General features: G+C 49.1%; 1 protein-coding gene across 3 annotated transcripts in view; it reads right to left on the minus strand.

Moving 5' to 3' along the window:
• The window catches only part of znf438 (zinc finger protein 438), a 34,961-nt gene extending 23,374 nt beyond the window's left edge, over window positions 1-11,587 (minus strand). Inside the window, exon 1 of one of the 3 annotated variants that reach the window (XM_079754266.1) lies at window positions 11,465-11,587. The gene's annotated coding sequence lies outside the window, so the exon portion shown is untranslated. Of the gene's footprint in view, window positions 1-638; window positions 713-11,464 lie in introns of those variants that run through there. The other 2 variants (XM_079754268.1, XM_079754267.1) reach the window with 2 other exon arrangements.
• Between the last annotated feature and the right edge of the window lie 626 nt (window positions 11,588-12,213).

Consider the following 12,213-nt stretch of genomic DNA (forward strand, 5'->3'; position numbering starts at 1 on the left):
GATATTGCCGAACACATTCACCCATTCACCCACACACACACCCACACCCACACACACACACACACACACACACACACACACACACACACACAGCGGTGTCAGCCATGCAAGGCGACAGCTAGCGGAGGAGGTGGAGCCGGGGATTGAACTAGCAACCTTCCGGTTACCAGCCAACCCGCCCTACCTTCTGACCCACATGCCACCCAAATGGAACGGACGGACACACACACCTGGGTTAAGCCGTGTGTTGTGTACGGGAGACCTTAACTCTCCCACCAGGCCTAGGGTCACAACTGTAACCCGCCTCCACGACGGCATCACTCAGTGATTCACAGAGTCAGACCAGGGAGCATGAGAACAGGAGGAGGCTGTGAACAGTTTCGCAACCAAATGGCCAAACGCCACCTTGAAAGAAAAACGGCTGTTTCGCACAAAACAAGGTTGGGAAAACATGTTTCCCCATTAGTCCGGTGCTGGGGAATGCAGCGAGTGAAGAATGTCGCCCTCTCAACAATCGCACCTCCTCCGGTCTCCCTCTCACTCCCTTTCTCTCCCTTTTCCGAACCCACGTTGTAAAAAGAAAAATGGAAAGATGTTATCCTTTTAAAAAAGCAGGAGTGTTTCGCCCACACGCTCACCTGGGACAGGCGCTGGGACGGTACAGGGCGAGCGAGAAGGTTATGGGAGCCTGGGAATGTTTAACATCAAGAAGGCAATCAGAGCGCAGGCCCAGCGCTGGGAATTGGACAGGAAATGTGGAGAGTAACCCCTTCCTGTCGGAGAGCAGGAGAGGAGGAAGTGAGTCAGGCGCGGTGACTTCAGCCCTGCAGTACATGAAAAAGAACACCTTGTTTTTGGCATGTGTGCAGGTAGGGAGGCGAGGGGAGGGAGTTTCACACGGTGCTCAGCAAGCCAGGGGAGGGAGGGAGAGAGAGCAGAGTTGTTACAGATGGCGAGCAACGCAAGAGCAGACCTCGACCTACATCGCTGATAGCTCTCGCTCACACAGGTGATGTATGCAGAGAGGGGCTTAGCGGCTTCAGCAGGGGGGGCTGGAGGAGGGGGCTGTGGGGGACGGAGAGAGTGATGATACTACATGCTGAGGTGACTCCTGAGTGGGGGGGGGAAGGTAGCTGGGCAGAGATACGGGGGGGGGGGGGGGCAAGCCATTAGTACGCATTCCTGTGACGTCGCACACACTCACACACACATTTCAAACCAGAGAAACAGTTGAAAGGTTTGTGTGTGTGTGTTATGTCTCACACACACACACACACACACACACACACACACACACACACCTCAAACACCTCAAACTATGACACCATTGACAACCACAAGCACAGGAGAGTTGTTTTTAACTCGTCGAAAGAAGGTATTTGAACAAAAGCGTATTCTGGTCACTAGTGCCATCATTAAACGACACGTAGGGTCCCCCTATAAACACCCATTAGGCTTGGGGGCCGCTAACCTTTGAGGCTGAGCTTAAGGGAGTGTACCTGAGGCCACCATGTTTATATGATCAAACACATAAAGCACTTGCATAAGAGAGAGAAAGAAATCAAAGGCCAACCCTTTTTTTTAACATATTAATGATAATAATAATCTTTGTTTTCGCCACGCGACAGTAATGCACTCTGAGTAAAGCCCTTTTAAAAACTTTCACTCTGACATTTTTGATACATCCATTGGTTTGTTAAATACTAATTGGAAGGAGGTAAATTAGCATGTAAGCTTCCTAATGGCTGCCGGGTAGCTGTCACAAGAGTCAACATTAATTATTGCCCAACCTGAACTGTGCATACAATGCCACATGGTAAACTGTGTTCAAAAACGTTCAAAACGAAAAACGACACACTTAAACTTCCACTACCTCTATAACTAAATGTTTAGTTTGCCTGACAGACTCAATGTCCACCAAATATATTCAAAAGGAATGGTTCCAGTGAATTAAAAAATTCTCCAGAGGCTCTCCAAAAAAGAGAGCATTCTTTCCGTAGCTCTTTCAGACAGTTTTGAAAAGGTATATGTAAAACCATTAGATCAGGGTTCCAGAACTAGATAGAGCTTAAGACAGAAAGTGGTTTCTAAGAATGACTACGAACATTCAGTATATTATCGGTGAAATACTGCGTTCGACATGGATGTGTTTCATTGCAGAGATACTAGCTATGGACTTACTTAACGCACTTCATTATACAATGTTTGCTAGTCATACATCCATCCAATGAGCAACATTCAAGAGCGTCAGGGCTTGGCTCAGCGGACAGGGAGTCTGTTGAGAGATGGTAGTGTGTCCTTCGATCGCCCTTGTTTACCGAGGTACATCTGCTGAAACAGAAGTATGTACTGCGGAAGTGTAACCGACGGCCCTTCTGATGCTGCGCCAGGGTTCGTAAACTCTGCATTGACCGTACCTTTCCAAAGGATGTCCCTTGTGTCGCACACAAAAGGGATACAACAGAGGAAGCTGAGCAGTTGAATGCATAGCGCATCCTCCTCAATGCACACCAGCAGAAATCGAAGGGATTTCCTGAGGATGAGCATTATGTTTAGACTCGATCCACTCCCAGGTCATCATCCTAATAATGTTGTTAATGAGCTGGACTTCACAGGCAGAAGGCCTTCGCTTCAGGCATTGTCAGGAAGTCCAATGTCCTATTCTCACATTTGTTAAAAAGACACCATTGCTTGTGTCACAGATTTGCAAGTCGTACTTTGCTGAAGGTGGGCTTTTTTCTGCCCCTCTTTTACTGAAATGTCAGCAAACCCTAAGAGCGGTGGCTCTCTAATTCCACTGACAAGGGAAAGCGGAGGAGATCATCCTCCCGTCTCTCCGCAGTCCACCAGAGACTTGCATTACAGGGACACATTCCACACATTTATGTTTATGGTTTTCCGATGAGAGATAGGACAGCCGGCCGGAGAGGCAACATCCTGCTCGCTCTCCTGACCGTGTGATAAATCTGGGGCCGGGCCGGCCGCTCCGCTTCGACTCGGGGGATCGATGGAGCATTTAGCTAATCAAAGGGAAAGGGAAGCGGCCGGGCCATCAGCCGGGCCGCGAGACACAGGCGTGATAAACGCCGTTTCTCAGCTCGCAGACAAAAATATCAATGGTTCCTTTTTTTTGTCTTCAATCCAGCGGCGTGACGCTGCCGTTAGTGATAAAAGGGTTGACGTTCGCACGCTTCCACTAACCCCCGGGGAGGGTCAGCACCGAGATGCCAGGGGAGCGGTGGGAGAGGAGGCTGGACGTGGGGAACCAGGGGTGTTTGGGACGAGCGCTGGTTTAGAACCAGCAACAGCCCGGTGGAAAAAGTAACGGTGAGGTCCAGCTGAGGCAGCTGTTTGCTATTACCCCCATGTACCCCCCTCCCCCTGGCAGGAAATAAGCAATCATTTAGTACTGACAGGTACATGCTGAACCTCACCATTGCTGCTCTGAAACCAACCTAAATAATGGATTACAGCAGTTTAGTATTAGCCCTAAGCCGCACAAGTATCCGTGCCAAGGTTCGGCAGTTTTATAAGTCTCTGGATGCGAGGGCATATTTTTCCCAATCGGACGAACAAAGATTAAGCAATACCGGTTCCAGTGCGTGCTGACGTTTTATTGTTGCAAAAAGAGATATTACCTATTATTCCAGCCTGAGGCTAACGCAGAGAATCCCAGCCAGCGCCTGCGTTATTAAACAAGCTAACCCTGCATCATCAGCACACACACACACACAAACACAAACGCACGCACACTAAAATATACATCTTTTAAATCCCTCTTTAATTTGCGAAGTGGTTCTCAGAGTGAGAGCCACTGCAATTAAGGAGTCTGCGGAGGAGGTGGTCGATTTCTCAGGCCACAGGAATACCTGACTCGACGGAGACGCAGGTCTCTGGTATTTGGTGGGGGGGGGGCGTTGTGTGGACACACTCAAGAGCCGAAATATTGACTTGAAATACTGGATAAACAATGGGCCGGGTCTATCAACCACCACCACAGCAGAAGCTGCTGCCCAGAGTCTGTCTGCATTAAAGATTAAGAACGCTTCATAAGAGCGGGAACCCTTACAAACAGGGCCCAAACACTAACACGCAATACCTTTCTAAAATAGATTAGAGTATATCATCTATATACTGAACATAAAATACTCAATGAAAGAGCACGAACCCTTACAAACAGGGCCGACACACTAACAAACAATAACTTTCTAAAATACGTTACAGTATATCAGCTATGTATGAACATAAAATACTCAATGAAAGAGCAACTCTTACAGACAGGGCTGTAACATTAACACACAATGCCTATCAAAAAGGGATGATAAATCATCTATATATTGAAATAAAAGACTCAATGGAAGCCATAACAAAAAGCATACAGTTCATAACTCATGGTTCTCAAACTGTGGTTTTTGCCTCCAGGGGTATCACCCTGAGAGATTGGCCTACTTCTACACTCCTCATCCCTCAGGGCAAACAAAAGAACCCAAACACGACCCCGGCTCTGAGATATCACAAACTAACCATGATTCGCTTGACAACCACATTATTAATCAAACATTTCCATTGCAAATTGAAGCAATGCGGCAGCAGCAGCATCGTCAGTGAGGAACGCTGCGGGCGCAGAGCACAGTGGAACGAGCAAGCACGACCCTCATGGGCTCCGCGATGGGCCCTATACGTTGGCTCCACGACGGGCCCTATACGTTGGCTCCGCGACGGGCCCTATACGTTGGCTCCGCGACGGGCCCTATACGTTGGCTCCGCGACGGGCCCTATACGTTGGCTCCGCGACGGGCCCTATACGTTGGCTCCGCGACGGGCCCTATACGTTGGCTCCGCGACGGGCCCTATACGTTGGCTCCGCGACGGGCCCTATACGTTGGCTCCGCGACGGGCCCTATACGTTGGCTCCGCGACGGGCCCTATACGTTGGCTCCGCGACGGGCCCTATACGTTGGCTCCGCGACGGGCCCTATACGTTGGCTCCGCGACGGGCCCTATACGTTGGCTCCGCGACGGGCCCTATACGTTGGCTCCGCGACGGGCCCTATAGGTTGGCTCCGCGACGGGCCCTATACGTTGGCTCCGCGACGGGCCCTATACGTTGGCTCCGCGACGGGCCCTATACGTTGGCTCCGCGACGGGCCCTATAGGTTGGCTCCGCGACGGGCGCTCTGGCCTGAGGGCCACAGCCTCTCCTCCCCGACCAAACCGAGACAGACGCCTCATTACAGCTAAACCAGTGGGGAGTCAGCCTCCCTCGGTGCCGTCTCCCCACTGGTTTATCTGTAATGAGACGTCCCGTGATAATGGCTTGGCCCGCTCTCGTCCAGGCCAGTCCCTAGCAGCGACACATGGCCTGGCCTCGCCTGGCCTCCTCTAAGCGCAAGAAAACAAGAGGGCTGCGACACATCAGCCTTCAAAGTACGGAGAGCCAGGGCTGTGGTTCCATGAGGCGGGGGCCCAGTGAGACGATGCAGCACTGTGCTGCTGCGTTCGGATACATTGCAGCCCTCCCTCCCTCCCTACATAGATCAGGGGGCTGGAGTATCCCCGGGTTCGGGGCGAGATTTAAGGGTTCCGCTCTGCCCCCATTAATCAAGCCCCTAAAAGCCCGGGCCGCGGCAGGTTCTGCGGCGTCATGACTTGGCTCCGCCTGCTGGCTGCACCGGCGTGCCATCCCTCAGAAGAACCCTGCAGGACAGAGGCCGTCCCCCGCAGAGCGACCGGCCCCGTCTCCGCATCAGTCACTTTTATGAGGGGAGGCGGGCGCGGGCCTTAACAAGACGTTATACTCGACAAGGGAGCCGCCATTACATAACCATAAAACGATGAGAGCTGCAAATCACTGGCCGGCTGGCGACCAATGAAAAGCGGCGGGCCTTGTTGTGCGTCCCCACTGCCATGCCCACCACCACAACAACAACAACAACGCGCTCCACCCCGTCTTATAGACACATACATCATAAAGCCTTGTTTGGCAATGAGTGTAAAATTAAAAGAGGTCCCGAGAAGTTTCCGAATAACATAACCTGTCCGCCTCCTCTTAAAGGAGAAATCCATCCAGCCCGAGAGAGAGAGAGAGAGAGAGAGAGAGAGAGAGAGAGAGAGAGAGAGCTCTGAAGCCCAGCCAGCCTGGCCGCCTGCAACCCCTCTGGGCCTCGTTCGGGGGGAGCCTGTGGCCGGCCTGGAGCCCCTCCACCAGAGCTTATTCCTGGGTCTGTGGTCGGCGCGCAGCGTTCCACGGCTGCCTTACAGCACACCGGGGTGCGGGCCGGGCAGGCAGGCAGGCGGGCGGGCACCGCGGTGCCTGACGAGGCGCTCTGCTCTGGGGGAAGGACTGAGTAATGGCAGGGTAACGCGATCCAGGGCCGGGAGGGAGCCGGAGCAAACCTGACGCCTAAATCATAGCTGTGGTATAAAGCAGGACGGAGGGAGGGGGCCCGGGGAGGCGGGGAGGGAGGGAGCTCCGCACGTCTCAGGGTACGGCGGAGGAACCGAGGGGAAAATGAGAGGCGAGTGGGTGAGGAGAAGGAGCGGGCATTAGGCTGAGCTGTTTGGGAAAGGTCCAAATGACAGAGGGTGAAAGTGAGTGGCCGTCTGGCTGCCGGGCTGCGCGCGCCGCGCCCACGGCTGCGGTGGGAGGTGCCTCGGAGGAATGACAAGGCGTGGGCTCCGGTTTCAGATTCACGAGCCTGACTCAGACGGCACAAACAAGGCCCCGGAGTGAGCCAGACTTTCCAGAACGCCTGCGACGGGGAGATTTATGTGCCCTGCTCGCACAAACCCTTCCCTACGTCGCCAGGTTTCGGTCCTTGTTTTGAGGGGCTTGGCGGAGGTGCAATAGTCAGGTAGATGGACCGAGGATGTGTGCAAAGGAACAGCACCATCAGACAGTGTCCATCAAAAGGTGGCTCCAAGTGCTTCAAGAGATGATAGAGCCTTAACCTGTGGTCAGACTGGGTGTCTGCACACACAGGTGTGAAAACAATACAGTAAAAAGGCACACGCTGGGGGAGAGGCCACACACTTGTAGACACATGTAATGCATCCAAGGGCCATGCCAGGGCCTAAAAAAGGGCCAGACTGATATAATTATACGCCTTGGATCCTGCAGTCTAACAGAGCACTGACGGTCATTAGCGTCCACGTGTCGTTTTCATTAAGCTTTCTTGGAAACGGGCAATGGGGACAGACCAAGAGATTTACCATGGAAACGTTTTACTCAAGACTATTACTGAACCACATCCCTTTCCATCCACAATATGGTCCCCATTCATTATTCAGTCTTCAGATGCACTTCTCTTGTTCTTGTCCTCCTAAAAGACGTCTTTTTTTTTTTTGCCCTACCCAACGGACTGACGAATATGTCAGGCACTTAGGATTCAGGTACAACTTGAAAACAGAAAGTCTTCTAAGGTAAAGCGACAACTGCTCCATGCCGGCATGCTAAAGCTAAAGCTACGCAAAGTACTTTAACTCTGCGGCAGACTTCCACTGTGAATATAAATGTTTAGTATAGTGTAGTAATACGTTTGCAGTAATAAAGGTGTGTAGTCATAAGGGCCTGCATACTAATGGCTATCAGTGGAGAGTTATGTTGTGTTCCAATAAGAACTAGACTAAGTGCTAACTAAGTGCTGTACTAGGGGTGCCATTGTGTTCAAACCCCTCTCACTTGGAAAGTAGGCCACCGTTCTGCTGGGAAAACATAATGCAACCTCAACCACCGTACACTTGATGTCATGCTAAACCAGGACTCGAACTGAACTAGATGGCAGTAACCTGGTGAACTAGGTGGTAATAACCAGGTGAACTAGATGGTAGTAACCAGGTGAACTAGGTGGTAGTAACCAGGTAAACTAGGTGGTAATAACCAGGTGAACTAGGTGGTAATAACCAGGTGAACTAGGTGGTAGTAACCAGGTGAACTAGATGGTAGTAACCAGGTGAACTAGGTGGTAATAACCAGGACCCGATGGTACTTATCATGCAGATCATCTTTATCTGTAGCAGACCCCCTTTGCTTCCAGCACATTTCTTCAAACGGTAGACTCTCTGCCAGTAAGCTGTACTAACCCCACCCCCCCAGTGAATGATATGACGACATGATCTGGGTTATGGTAAGCAGGAAATGTTGAGAAAGCAGTGGAGTTTCCCTTTGCCCCCCCCCCAACCTTGCTCTGCAGCCACATGTGAAACCAGGGCCGTAACGCCTCGGCAGCCAAGGTAAACGTGGTTCAAACGGCTCGCGCTGAGCGCACGATGACAGGGAGGCATCAAACACTCAGCATTAACATCCAGGGAGCAGGAGACCGGCGTCAGGAGGCCTTGCTGGCCTCTAGAGCACTTCAGCGGACCGCGTGTGTACATTGACCCTGAGGGCATTTAGCATACGCTTTTGTCCAAAGCAACGTACAATAAGTACATTTGTCAGAAGAAGGAGAAACAATATTTTGCTGTCGGTACAGTAAGGATGTTCATAGAAATAAGTGCCAAGCATTGACAATCGCTAGGTTAACTCATTCCCCCGTACACAACAAAGTGAGCTAGAATAAGATGCTACATGATGCTTAGTACTATTTTTAAGTGCCAGGTCATCATCAACAACATACCCCAGCCTATCGTGTGGAACGTTTGAGCGGGCCCACAGTGAGTGGTGCGGGTGAAGAATCCTTCCTTCAGATGAATCATACGCTACTCTTGCCAGTCATCCCACAGCAATGACGCTCTTTTCTTTTCCAAATGCTGTAGTATTGTTTTCTTTTGAAAGCGGGGGTACTTCCTTTGACTGTACATTATATTTAACATCACAATGAGCACCTGGGTGCCATTAACCTTGTGGCTCTCTAACCTTTCGGTCAGGCCCCTCTTTGGTCCATATATCAACAAACAACACATGCATTACTCCCTTCAAAGGAAACGAATCAAAGCTTGGCTCTGCGAAGTGATCAATTTTAAGAAATTGCCAGTTTGTCATTTCCTCAAAAGCTATAAAAGACCCTCCTTCTTGCTGTCAGTTGCCATGCCAACTTGTCAAGCAAAGTGTTTTCTTCATATTTGTTTTCTACAGGATATATAGTCGCCATATATATTCATATATGTGTGAGGTTTGTGTGCGGACAGTTTGCGGACATCCGTGAGGTTTATAGTCCCAGATTCGCCCTCACACTGTGGACACAGAGTTCGCCCACACTCCTCGCTGAGCCTCAACATTTCAGAGTGTGACACGCGCCAAACCAACCCGTGAACCGGGTGTGAGGGCCCAGGGTTCATAGGGCACCTTGCCTGGGGCCCGCTAGGGGCACGGGGCCACAGCATAGGGCCACCAAAGGGCTCAGGGGGCCCTGAACACCAGTATCCAAACCCTTCACAAGTCACGTTATAAAAAATGGTGGATTTAGCACAAGCTGGTGTTAACCTATTTTTTTTTTTACACATTTTGTCTTACATTAATATTCAGGGCATTTAGCAGACGCTTTCATCCAAAGTGACCTACAATAAGTACATTTGTCAGAAGAACGAGAAACAACAATATATCTCTGTCTGTACAGTAAGGATGTTCATAGAACCAAGTGCTAAACAATCTAACAAAGTAACACTAACAAAGATAGCTAGGATAAGATGTTACACAAGTATAAGTCCTATTTTTAAATGCAGGGATGTACAACATACAATAAGTGCGTACATTAAACCAATAGTGGTCACACCGTCTTTTTGGAAAGGCCTTTGGGTTCAAACTGATTCAGTATAGTAACCAACTAACTTGCTGGCGCCAACCAGCTGTTAGCTCTTGAGTTGGCGAACAGAACATTAATCCACGGGAACTTCTACTATATTGATTGCACAAGGGAGAAATTGATGACTAGATACAATTCTCTTTAAATGAAGGCCTCAATTAGGGTTTGGCAGCACCAGCACTTCTATTCCTATCATCTCACCGGCCGGATCAGCTGCATGAATGAGAGGAATGCTCTGAAGTTTAACCTCTCCCCTCAGCCTTTAACGTGTGCCTCCATACACCACGACTCTGTAAAACACAAGCTACTGTTCATCGACAAGTTCTGCAAATCCTCAGTACTCATCATCTTTGAACTGGTTATTGGTGTTGCTCTGGGATGGCGTGAGGAAAGACAGTAAAATACTGGCAGCTCCTGGTGGGGCTAGCCAATGCAAAGCCAAGATTATACTGCTTCCCTAGTGGGTGTGGTCAGCAGCACTTAGAGAAAAGTAAAAGAAAATCAAGAAAGAGAAAAGAGGGGTATGAAACTATTTTGGATAGCAAAACCTGCTCGTCTGGCAAATGTGAATTTAAGTAAAAGAAATAGACTGGAAAGGAACGTTTAACTGATTCCGGAACAGCTTACCACAGAGAGAAATGTTTCCAGTTCTGTTAGTACGGCTGAGGTTAGGGGGGAATTTTCCTTTGCTTTCTGGTCCTGATCTACATTCACTAATCTCACTCTCCCCCTCTTCTGAACAGCTCTGGAAGCAGACATGTGACCACAAGGAAAATCCTAAATGTGGGTCAGGTGGCCAGCCCAGTCTACGAGTCATTTGTGAGCGATTTGGAGGAATCTATTATGATGATAACAATAAGAGACAATGTAAATACATATGGGTTCCAAAGAGACCAATAAGAAAGTTACCAAAACCCCTTATAACGTTCAAATACACGGCACGTCCATTCATGATAGTATGACCACTGTGATCAGAGCGTCTTACTCTGACACTGTAAAACGTAACGCTTAATAATGGGAAATAACTGTTTGGAAAACAATCTGACTGTATCCGTAGTCTACTGCGATCATAACGATTTAAATGTTTTCCCTGTATGTATTTATGTCATACATTTCTTCCTTGCTAATTCAAGAGATTTTTTCTTGCTCTCTGGGGGGTCTCAGGTCAGGGGGGTTTCATAAATATATGGCCTGATAAGCCATTTGAGACTGTACCTGTGATTAAGGGCTATACAAATAAAGTTGAATTGAATTAAATAACCTTGACTCAATTCATAATAAAAGTTTACTTCGTTACTTTTAAAAGTTGACAATCCCTTTTTCTAATATTGTTCAGCAGCTTAAATACATTAGAAAAAGATAGGTACTAATTGATAGGGGGGAGGAGAGTCCTGGGGATTGACGTCATCTCCTGGTGAGTGACGTCATCCGCCGTAGCTGCAGAGCCTAGCCTGGCCCGCCACTGTCCATCATAACCAGGTGACACCGGTCATCCTGCACACCTGAGCACCTCTCCGAGGAGGGGGACCGCTCACTGCACGTTTAGAGTCGGGCATAAACGCACATGGGTTCATTAACACGAGTCAGCGGAGTTGAACCAGAGAACCCTGGTGGGGGAGCTACCGTGATAACGTCTCAGAGGAGCCGAGGTTTTGCTCTGGTTTTGGGGGTTTAGGACGTAGTGTCGACCGCGGTTCCGCCTGTTTCTGAACGCTACTCACCCGAGTCCCCGGGAGACCGGAGGGTTCGTCTTCACTCCGCACCGGAGGTCATAATCAGAGTAGATATCTCGCAAAACGGCTGATCTTCATAACTGTTTTCCTCCAGCCATTTTGAGCGCAACCTCCACCTGCGGTCACCAAGGGGAGACGGAACACGAAACCGCTTCTACTGCTCGCATGTGCGGTGAAAAACACGGGAATATTCAGTATAACAGTGACATTCCATTCGTTTTTATTTTGGCTACGAAACGCTGAATGAGTCTGAGGCGTTGTTGAACACGTTCTCTGCGGACAGTACACGGTGAAACCCCCTCCTTGTTATTAATGGAATGGCCCTCTTCGTTTTAGAGCACGCAGCCAATGAGCGTCTGAAAGAGAAAGCATACAATAATAATACAGTCTGCTCAACAATATTTTCTAACAAGATAATAATCATAAACTATCTTCATTGGGCTTCCATGTGGGTATATTTGTTGTATCTGCTCCCAAAGAATAAAACATTTATTTTTAGATAAATCGTTCTAGTAGTAGTAGCAGCATCAGTAGTAGTAGTAGTAGTAGAATGATTGATCCAATGGGACAGTAAAAATAACAATTATAAAAAATATATATGTAATCATGTTATCAGTCGTTTTGCTTCTGAAATCTGTGCAATAAACGGCTACTAATACATCAATGCTGGACACACACATACACACACACACACACACACACACACACACACACACACACAAACATGGGAGGACGCA

The sequence above is a fragment of the Pollachius pollachius genome (assembly GCF_949987615.1).
Source record: "Pollachius pollachius genome assembly, chromosome: 17".
NCBI classification, from domain to species: Eukaryota; Metazoa; Chordata; class Actinopteri; order Gadiformes; family Gadidae; genus Pollachius; species Pollachius pollachius.